Source organism: Gorilla gorilla, chromosome 16 (assembly GCF_029281585.2).
Source record: "Gorilla gorilla gorilla isolate KB3781 chromosome 16, NHGRI_mGorGor1-v2.1_pri, whole genome shotgun sequence".
NCBI lineage: Eukaryota > Metazoa > Chordata > Mammalia > Primates > Hominidae > Gorilla > Gorilla gorilla.
In genome coordinates this window covers 49,137,797-49,147,851 of record NC_073240.2, presented here as the reverse complement: position 1 = coordinate 49,147,851, position 10,055 = coordinate 49,137,797, and the positions used below count along the sequence as shown (strand labels likewise).

Below are 10,055 nucleotides of genomic sequence, written 5' to 3'. Positions count from 1 at the left end.
TCGGCGCCGGTGACAGTTACTGCGCCCGGGGCCGCTTCCCAAGCTGTGGGCAAGACACCGCGCCCGATTTCCTTTCAGCACCGAGTGTCAGACGTTGTGTTTATTCGATCGGAGGCAGGGAGGGCGCTACTATCCTATCACAGGTTTGGGATAACCCAACAGAAACGCAGCGGGAACCCCTTGGCTAGGAGTCGAACAAGGATCCCGGGTCGTGGTGGTATAGTTTACAGTGGGGGATAAAGCAGTAACTTTCTAGATAGTTGTTAATAATTTTTTGTGAGTTGCAAGTATCTCCTTATTTCTCACAAAAATCTGCGAGCTGAATTGAATGGTTTTCAATTTTCAAAATTAAGCTGTGGGGCAGTTTTGGAGTATTATTGGGGAAATTTTACATTCGTTGCTATGCCTTTCCATACAGGCCCCCCCTTTTCGGTCTCCTTAACTGGTTCCTCTTCGTAGTTGGAATTCCTTTGCATGAGGCTATGGAATATACACTACCTTCTCTGGACGTTAACTATTAGCTACAGCTTGAGGACTCCCAAATTTATGCCTTTAGCAACACGATCCGAGCCCAGCAACTTTTCGACCTCATTTTGAGCCAACATTATTTTGCTCCCTTATTTTGCTGAAGTACTTTCTCCAGTTATTTACTTAAAATGTTCACATGAGAGACATATTATTTGATTCCTTGCTTGTACTAAGATGTAATGATTGTAACGACTTCATTACAATCTCGCTTCATTCAAGCGAGATAAAAGTCTCGCTTCATTCATGAAACTTTTTACAATCAGTATTGACCCCTGCCCCATCTTGTCTCTTTTAACACTTACTATATCATTCATTAGTCGTTAGCCGTATACTCTTATTGTGTAATCTTCTGATGTATATGCATTTTATCTCTCACATGAATTAGAGTCATAAACTTTTATGAATTCTTCAAAGCACTTACTTCAGTGTTTACACAAAAGTTACTTGTTTGGCTTATTACAATATCTAACACCAAGCAGGTTACCTTCTATTTTTTGTTGTTAATCTGTATACATAAAGTGTTTATTGTTACTTTTCAGCTGAGTTTATTTTAGACTAAAAGAGAAACGGCCATAATCTAACTGGCAAAAAGTAATAGGATTCTGAGCCAGTAAGCATTTAATAGAACGTTCTTTATGACAATAGAAATATAACTTGTTATGAACATACACCTTAAATGCAAGATACTGCAGTTAAGAACTAAACATGTTTCAACCATAATTTACTTCATGGTTTTTTTTTTTTTTTGTTTTTTTTTTTGAGACAGAGCCTTTGCTGGAGTGCAATGGCTCGATCTCGGCTCACCCCAACCTCCTCCCAGGTTCAAGCAATTCTCCTGCCTCAGCCTTCCAAGTAGCTGGAATTACAGGCATGAGCCACCACGCCTGGCTAATTTTGTATTTTTAGTAGAGATGGGGTTTCTCCATGTTGGTCAGGCTGGTCTCGAACTCCCGACCTCAGGTGATCCGCCCACCTCGGCCTCCCAAAGTGCTGGGATTACAGGCGTGAGCCACCGCACCCGGCCCTTCATGGTGTTTTTTTTTATCAGACTATAGTTATCCTATCAGTCATGCTGATTAATTCAATTACCTAAGTCTAGTGCCAATTTGAACCTTCTGAAAATGCAAGTCAGTACTTGAAAAGCATGGTTGTTTTTCCTATCTTTGCCATTTTGGGGATTTCTCTCTCATTTTAACAAAGATATACATTGTTACTACTTTATGTCAGGTGTATTCTAAGTGCTTTAAAAAATATTAACTCGAGGCCAGGCGTGGTGGCTCACACCTATAATCCCAGCACTTTGGGAGGCTGAGGCGGGCGGATCACCTGAGGTCAGGAGTTCGATACCAGCCTGACCAACATGGAGAAACCCCGTCTCTACTAAAACTACAAAATTAGCCGGATGTGATGGCACATTCATGTAATCCCAGCTACTCGGGAGGCTGAGGCAGGAGAATCGCTTGAACTCGGGAGGCGGAAGTTGCGGTGAGCTGAGATTGCGCCATTGCACTCCAGCCTGGGCAACAAGAGCAAAACGACGTCTCAAAAAAAAAAAAAAAAAAAAAAAAAAAAAAAAAAAAATTGGCTGGGTGCAGTGGCTCACACCTGTAATCCCAGCACTTTGGGAGGTCAAGGTGGGAGGATTGCTTCAGCTCAGGAGTTCGAGACCAGCCTGGGCAACGTAGGCAGACCCCCATCTCTACAAAACATATACAAAATTAGCCAGGCATGGTGGGTGGCAGGCACATGTAGCCCCAGCTACTCAGGAGGCAGAGGTGGGAGGATCACTTGAGTACAGGAGTTGGGAGGCTGCAGACAGTTATTATCATGCCACTGCATTCCAGTCTGGGCAACAGAGTGCCCTGTCTCAAAAAAACAAACTCGTTTAATCATGACAACTAGAGGAAACAAATTCTTTATCCCCGTTTTACAGATGAGGATACCAAAGCACAGAGTGATTAAATAACTTACCCAAGATCACACAGACCACAACTAGAAGGAGGTTAAACCACGATTCAGATAGTCTGGCCTCAGAACCCTTGCGTTTAGCCGCTGTGTGCTGTATATTTATATGTCCCCTGTTGAGTCTATAGTAACTCTTGCTGTTGTTGATGTTGAGACAAGGTCTTACTCTGTCACCAAGGCTGGAGTACAGGTGGTCCTTCCACCCCAGCCTTCCAGATAGCTGGGACGACAGGCACGTGCAACCACGCCTGGCTAATTGTTCGTACATTTTGTAGAGATGCAATTTCACCATGTTGCCCACGGCGGGTCTCTTGAACTCCTGGGCTCAAGCAATCCGCCTTTCTTGGCCTGCCCAAGTGCTAGGATTACAGGCATCAGCCACTGTGCCTGGCCTTGTGGTAACTTAATACTGACCTTGCTACTGGCTGTGTTTCCAGGTCTGGGAGAGATGTTTGTAGTAAGTAAGCCAAGCATTCTTAATTTCACAGTTCATCATACCATCCTTCTTGAAACACTTCCTCCCATTTCACTGGCTGTCTCCTCAGTCTCCTTGGCCCCTCTTCCGTTCTCAACCTGTTATTGCTCACGATAAAAACCCTTGGAGTCTTACTTACCTCCTCTTTCTATCTTAGGTCTTCCCTTACCTAAAAATAGTCTCCTTCTAGGCAGCAGCTAATGCTTTACCCTGTTGGGTTTTTCTGCATAGTATATATTGCTATGTAAAATTACATGTATATTCACTTGACTCGTTAGCTGTATGTTTCCTCCACTATCATATAACCTTCATGATGGATTTAAACCTATCTTAATTTGGGTTTCAGATGTTCCTTTTTAAAACCTTTTCCTGCGTTCTGTGAAATTTACTAAATGCTTTTTATTTCACCTTTCCCCTCTAATTTAGATGTTTTACTCTTTAGTTTTATTATTTTAAATAAAACATACAGTGTCTAAAATATAAAATTAATCAAAATGATTGTCTTTCTTCTGGATAACTCAAGGACCTTAGAATGCTTTAACACCATTAACCCTTCTTTTGACAAATATGCTATTACTGTCTAGTGTATTAAATGTATCTTTTAATCTCAATAAGCATCATTATTTTACTACTTTTTATAGTCATTAAAAAAATATTTACGCATGCTTTTATTACTTTCTTTGCTCCTCTTTCTCATCTCCGACCTCCATCTGGATCACTGTCCTTCTGTCCAAACCTCCCATGGAGAGGATCTCCAATAGACAGTTGAGCTGTCTTAGTGTTTTGTGAGTTTGAACAAAACTCTCAAACTCCTCCTCGGGGGAATATGTTCTTTGGCGATCATTGAGGAATGGAAGAACTGAAAAAATTAATGGAAAATTGTCATCATTTCCTATAACTGAAGGAATCTATATTTCAATTTAGAACATTCCATCATGGGACAAAATACTCATTTATCGTGCCACAGTTCACCCTTAATAGAAATATGTGTAAGCTAAAAAAAGAAGCCATACTTTGGGTTCTGGCACCAAAATTTAGAAGTGCTCCTTTGTTTCAAGCCCAGAGGTTTTTATACGATAGGATAAAGTGCCAGTCAGGTTTTGGATAGGTAAGTGTGCCCATCTTTTGCAAAAGGGCAATTGCAATAGAGGAGGTAGGAAGAAGGGCCAGAATATAGGCAGATCAGTTTCAGTAAAAAGTACATTTGTATGTTGACTAGCTGACGGTTCATTCTTTTAAAACTGTTTTGTCCAGAATACCATCAGGAAACTCCTTGGAATGTCTTATACTCCCCCGAGAGTATATATGGCTGAATGTGAAAACACTGAACTGGGGTATAATTTATGAAACCCACAAAAATGTTCCTGCCAGGTTCTTGGGAAGAACACAAAGACCAGATAAATATATGTAGACTTTTGATTTCATAAGACCAACACAGAACTCTTAAGCATGTAAGTAGCTCAGTAGATTGACATTGAATGGCAGTTAAATAAACAGTTAAGGAGCTAGCAGATAATCAACAAAACAAGCATTTATTTCTGCAAAATTACTTTGGACAAGCTCACAAATGACTGCCTCATTGAACTAAAGGCTCAAAGGGAGCAGAATACTTAAGCCACAAACTCAGAACTATAGTTCTCCCTAATACACTGAATACCCAATCTCTCTTAACAAACATAATCACCATGAAAAGCATACTCTGAATTATGCCAGTGGCGTAGAAGCACCAGGAGCCAAAAGTTCTGTAATTACAGTCCAGAGAAAGACTATTGTTATTTCATTTTAAAGCATCATTGAGTTTTAGGAAGTGAAATAAAAACAGGCCGGACGTGGTGGCTCATGCCTGTAATCCCAGCATTTTGGGAGACCGAGACGGGCAGATCACTTGAGGTCAGTCATTTGAGACCAGCCTGGCCAACATGGTGAAACGCTGTCTCTACTAAAGATACAAAAATTAGCCAGGTGTGGTGGTGCATGCCTACAATCCCAGCTACTTGGGAGACTGAGGCAGGAGAAACACTTGAATCAAGGAGGTGGAGGTTGCAGTGAGCCAGCCTGGATCACACAATTGCCCTCCAGCCTGGGCGACAGAGCAAAACTCCATCTCAAAAAAAAAAAAAAAAAAAAAGAATAAGAATTATCTTTTATAAGCAGATGGCTTAAGTGCCAGGGTACACAGGAGAATCATCAAAAGAGCTAGAGTAAATGCACATATCCAAGCCCCATCACCAACTGACTACACAAAATCTCCAGGGTGATTCTGTTGCCCACCCCTGGTTAAAGACCGCTGCTTTAGGGGATTTATTTCTAGAGAATCTGTGGGGGTCAAGACATCCTGAAAAGAATAATGTCACATATAAGCAATATTACCAGCTTTACCAAGTATACTATACTGTGGACCGTTTTAATAAAGGCTCCATTACCTTAAATATAGGGGCAGAGCCAGGGTCTGTGTTCTTAGCAATGCTTCTGTGGTACAATTGTATTAAGAGTAATTGCATGGCTGGCCCGAAGGTAGGGAGTTATCTCAACCGATTGTTCAGAGTCAGGAGTTTGATCTGAAACTCCTTGTTCTACTTTCTCCCCTTCTCACTACTATGCTTGACTAGTCTTTAAAATTTTTTTTTTTAAAAAAGAATAACTGCAGACCAGGCAGCATTCAGAATATTTGCTTATTTCTTAGTTTTGCTGAGACTATTAAATAAACAAGTCTCTAACGAGGCCCCAGTAGTTAAACAGGACTGCAAGGCTGAAACACTGTAGAATGTAAAGTGAAATTTTAATGTAAATTTTAGTGTAAGAAATATATTTGCTGGTTTTAATTGTTCAAGATTAGATAAGGGGAAAAGAGTAGGTGGAGGGGAATCACATGGACTAAACTGGAAAGCTCTTTAAAAACTAAGTCAGCTCTAAGCTCCCACTGTCTCCTCTGGCTTATATGAACTCTTCATATTGTGTCTCCCTCTCTCATCTTTGGAGGGCATCCAATTGGACTGGAAAAGTAAACATATAATGCAGACCATCTTTATACCTGGTTCAGACATTAATTGTTCGGCTCCATTTGGCTAGAGTAGCAGAACTGGTTTCACTCCAGCACACGGACTATTTTCATAGTAGTGGTAAAGCAGTGTAACGGGCCAACACTGAAATTTTGTAAGCTGACCAGCGTATTTCGATTGTTAAATATGTTTGGTGATGAAAACCCTGGAAACTTCTATTGACCCATCAGTCTGCCTAAGGAATCTTTTCAGTTCATCTTCAGTAATATTCATTAGCCTTTCAGACTGATCTTTGGCTCATAAATTTCAAGGTATGATGATGGAAGCTCAAGCAATGTTCCTGTCTGTAAGTATATTAAACCAAACAAGGTAAATATGGACTCAATGTCAGAAACAAGTAACGTCTGGAAACATACATTATAACTAAGGGGCACTAAGTTGCAATTATTGCATCAGAGATTTGGGAACTAGGAACATTTTAACCCATTTTGTGAAAGCTCAGGAATCAAGATATTCTTCCTTTGAAATACTTAGATATGTCTTAGTTACCTTGGGCTGCCATAACTAAATACCATAGACTAAGTTAAACAACAGAAATTAATTTTCACACAGTTCTGGAGGCTCCAAGGTCAGGGTGCCATCATCGTGGTGTTCTGCTAAGGGCTCTCTTGTGGGTTGCAGAAGGCCACTTTCTCTCTGTGTACTCATATGGTCTTTCCTTGGATTCAGACCCTACCCTTATGACTTAATTTAAACTTGATTACCTCCCCAAGGCCCCATCTCAAATACCATCACACCAGCAGTTAGGACTTTAACATTAAATTTGGGAGGGTGGGGCACATTCAGTCCATAACAGGAATCAAGATATTTTTCCTGTAAAATGCTCTCGCAAAATTAATGTGTACCCTTGATCACATGCCTTCGTTATTTCTTAATGTAACACACATTTCTTTGCAATATTTTCATTTGGGAATACATTTCAGATCACCAAACATATTTCTGTATCATGGGGCTTCTTTAAAGGGCTTGAAAACTTTTCAGGAGAGCAACAAATACCCCTCTCCCCCATATTTTTGACTCAGGAGAGGTGAGGAGGGTAGCAGGGGAAAGCTAGGATCCTTAGATTTCTCGGCCATATTCTTTCTTTCTGCTGTTTCCTGTCTTTTCTTGTTGTTTAGAGACCTTCTCTTCTTTATAAACTTCTTCAATCTCACCCTCCCATATTCTGAGCAATAAAGGGTAAGTAAAGAAAAAACCCTGGATTACCAAGAAGGGCATTTCAAAAGTATTATCCCGACTGGGTGTGGTGGCTCATGCCTGTAATTCCAACATTTTGGGAGGTCAAGGCGAGAGAATTGCTTGAGCTTGGGAGTTAGAGACCAGCCTGGGCAACACAGTGAGACCTTGTCTCCACACACACAAAAAACTAACAAATTAGCTGGACGTGGTGGCACGCGCTTGTAGTCTCAGCTACTTTGGAGGCTGAAGTGGACGGATTGCTTGAGCTTGGCAAGTCGAGACTGCCGTAAGCAGTGATCGCACCACCTGCATTCCAGCCTGGGCCACGGAGTGAGACTCTGCCTCAAAAACAAAAGTATTATCCCTTTTACTTTTAATCAGTATGTTAATGCAAATTATTCATAAAATGCTACATGAAATGTGGCCAAGACAATCTGATGAGTTGGCAAATTCTTTTGGAATAACGATGTGATTGCCTCCATGCATTCATTGCATTCACGTATTGCTAATGGAAGTTTTACACTGACAAAAGTTTGGGACATACTCTTTGGTAATAATAGCTTATATAGTTAAAGTCGTGTCTGTATTGCAGGACTTCTCAGAGTCTTTAATGACCATTGTGAATTTCCAAGCTGGGCTATGTGCTCTGTAAGCATTTCCCAAGCACATGTGGCCATAGAACCATTTTTTGTAAAGGATATATTAGTAGTCTTTTGCTGGTAAGTAATAGAAACTAACCTGAGCTAACCTTATCAACAAATAACATTTATTTGGAAGAACAATGGGTGTATTGTTCAACCTGTTGCATTGAACTACCAAGCCCCAGGAAGAACAGGCAGCTATTGGAAACCTTGCGATTAAATGTTGTAACGTTTCACCTTGATCTTTGTTTGCAGTCAAATTTGACATCCAGTTTTACTTTTCTCTTTCCATTTTTGCTTTTGATTTACATTATGATCCTTTCAGTTATTACAAACCTTCATTAAAGCATGTTGCATACAAGGTTAGTGGCATTTTAGGCTAAGAAGGGATAAAGCGGAGAATGGGAGTATTCTCTCCAAGGATCACACCTCCTCTGATTTTAACCTGATGATGACGACAATGTTCTAAAGGAAGTCTTAGAATCCCCCCAGTAATCAACAGAAGTGATCAGAGGCCCCATCTGAGTTGGGGTTTGGAGACTTACAGGGACTAAACAGGGGTGGTTCTGAGAAGAAACTAGGCAACAATGTAGAATTAGACCTTAAAACAAATTGACTCTCAAATAAGCTGGAGGAAAGTGACTCATGAGATAGGAGAGGCATTCCCTTGGCATACACAGTGACTCCCTATAGCTCTGTGAGTTGAACATCCCTAGTCTGAAAATCCAAAATGCTCCAAAATCTTAAACTTTTGAGCACCAAATGACACCACAAATGGAAAATTCCTCACCTGACCTCATGCAACTGGTTGCAATCAAGACTTAGACACAAAACACACTGTTTATTCACCATTCCCAAGGGGTTACAGTGCACAGTAACTTTTCAATCAAAACACAGAATTGTAGGTGGAAACTGAGAGCCTGTCATTGTTTGTGACTGCTGTTGTTTAATGGATGATACAGGTGTTCTGGTGGTGCTATTGTGCCACTTAGTTACCCTGAACACATTTTTTCACCGTATTAGTGGTATGTCATATTTTTTACTAAGTACTTATATGTGAATAAGTATAAGAAATTGATTGCTTATTGGTTGCATATCAATTCAAAGTCAGCAATGATGGTGATGCCAAACAACAGGTGACTGTCCATATGCGTGGCTGAGATAGTGACACCTTTGCTTTCTGATGGTTCAATGTACATCAACTTCATATATGCACAAACCTTGCTTCATACACAAAATTATTTAATATACTATATAAAATTACCTTCAGGCTATGTGTATAAGGTGTATATGAAACATTGGTGAGTTTTACCTTTAGACATGAATCACATCCCCAACATAACTCATTATGTATATGCAAATATTCCAGAATCTGAAAAAATTCAAAATCTGAAACACTTTCGGTCTCAAGCATTTCAGTTAAGGGATGCTTAACCTGTAAATGCTCCCTGGAGTAGAAGAGGTAGACTTTACTTGGCAGGGAGGGAATAGGGAAGTTGGGTTGGTTTCTTGGTGTAAAAAGGTCTGGAGGTGAATAGAAAGGCTTTCTCTGGGCCGGGCGTGGTGGCTCATGAGACCATCCTGGCTAACATGGTGAAACCCCATCTCTACCAAAACTACAAAAAATTAGCCGGGCGTGGCGGCGTGCGCCTGTAGTCCCAGCTGCTGGGGAGGCTGAGGCAGGAGAATGACATGAACCCGGGAGGCGGAGCTTGCAGTGAGCCGAGATCGCGCCACTGCACTCCACACTCCAGCCTGGGGGACAGAGCGAGACTCCGTCTCAAAAAAAAAAAAAAAAAAAAAAAAAAAGTCTTTCTCCGAGTTGAGAGAAGACTGAATGATTTTAAGCTTCAGTATTTGCACTCTTCAGCGTGTGGGTATCAATAGGAACATAACTATTTGTAGGTATTGTGAGTAAATTGTTCTGATTTATGTGAAAGATTACTTTTGGGGACTAAAGGAGTTCATAGACTAGAGAAACAGAGTAGGGTGAGATTGTGCAGGCCTTAAAAATTGAGCCAAGAAGTTTATATTTAATGCTATAGGTCAAATACTTGTAAAGCAATGGAACCCATTCTTTCAGCCTAATTTTATTCTGAAGTACACAGTGTAGAACAGTCAGACCAGAACTTTTGCCATTAAAATAGGTGCATGGTGAGCCTCCCATCTTCCCCCCTTGGCAGGCCCAAAGAGGACACCACAGATCTT

General features: G+C 40.8%; 1 long non-coding RNA gene across 1 annotated transcript in view; it reads left to right on the top strand.

Moving 5' to 3' along the window:
- The window catches only part of LOC134757244 (uncharacterized), an 85,538-nt gene that overhangs the window by 68,075 nt on the left and 7,408 nt on the right, over window positions 1–10,055 (top strand). The window lies entirely within an intron of this gene.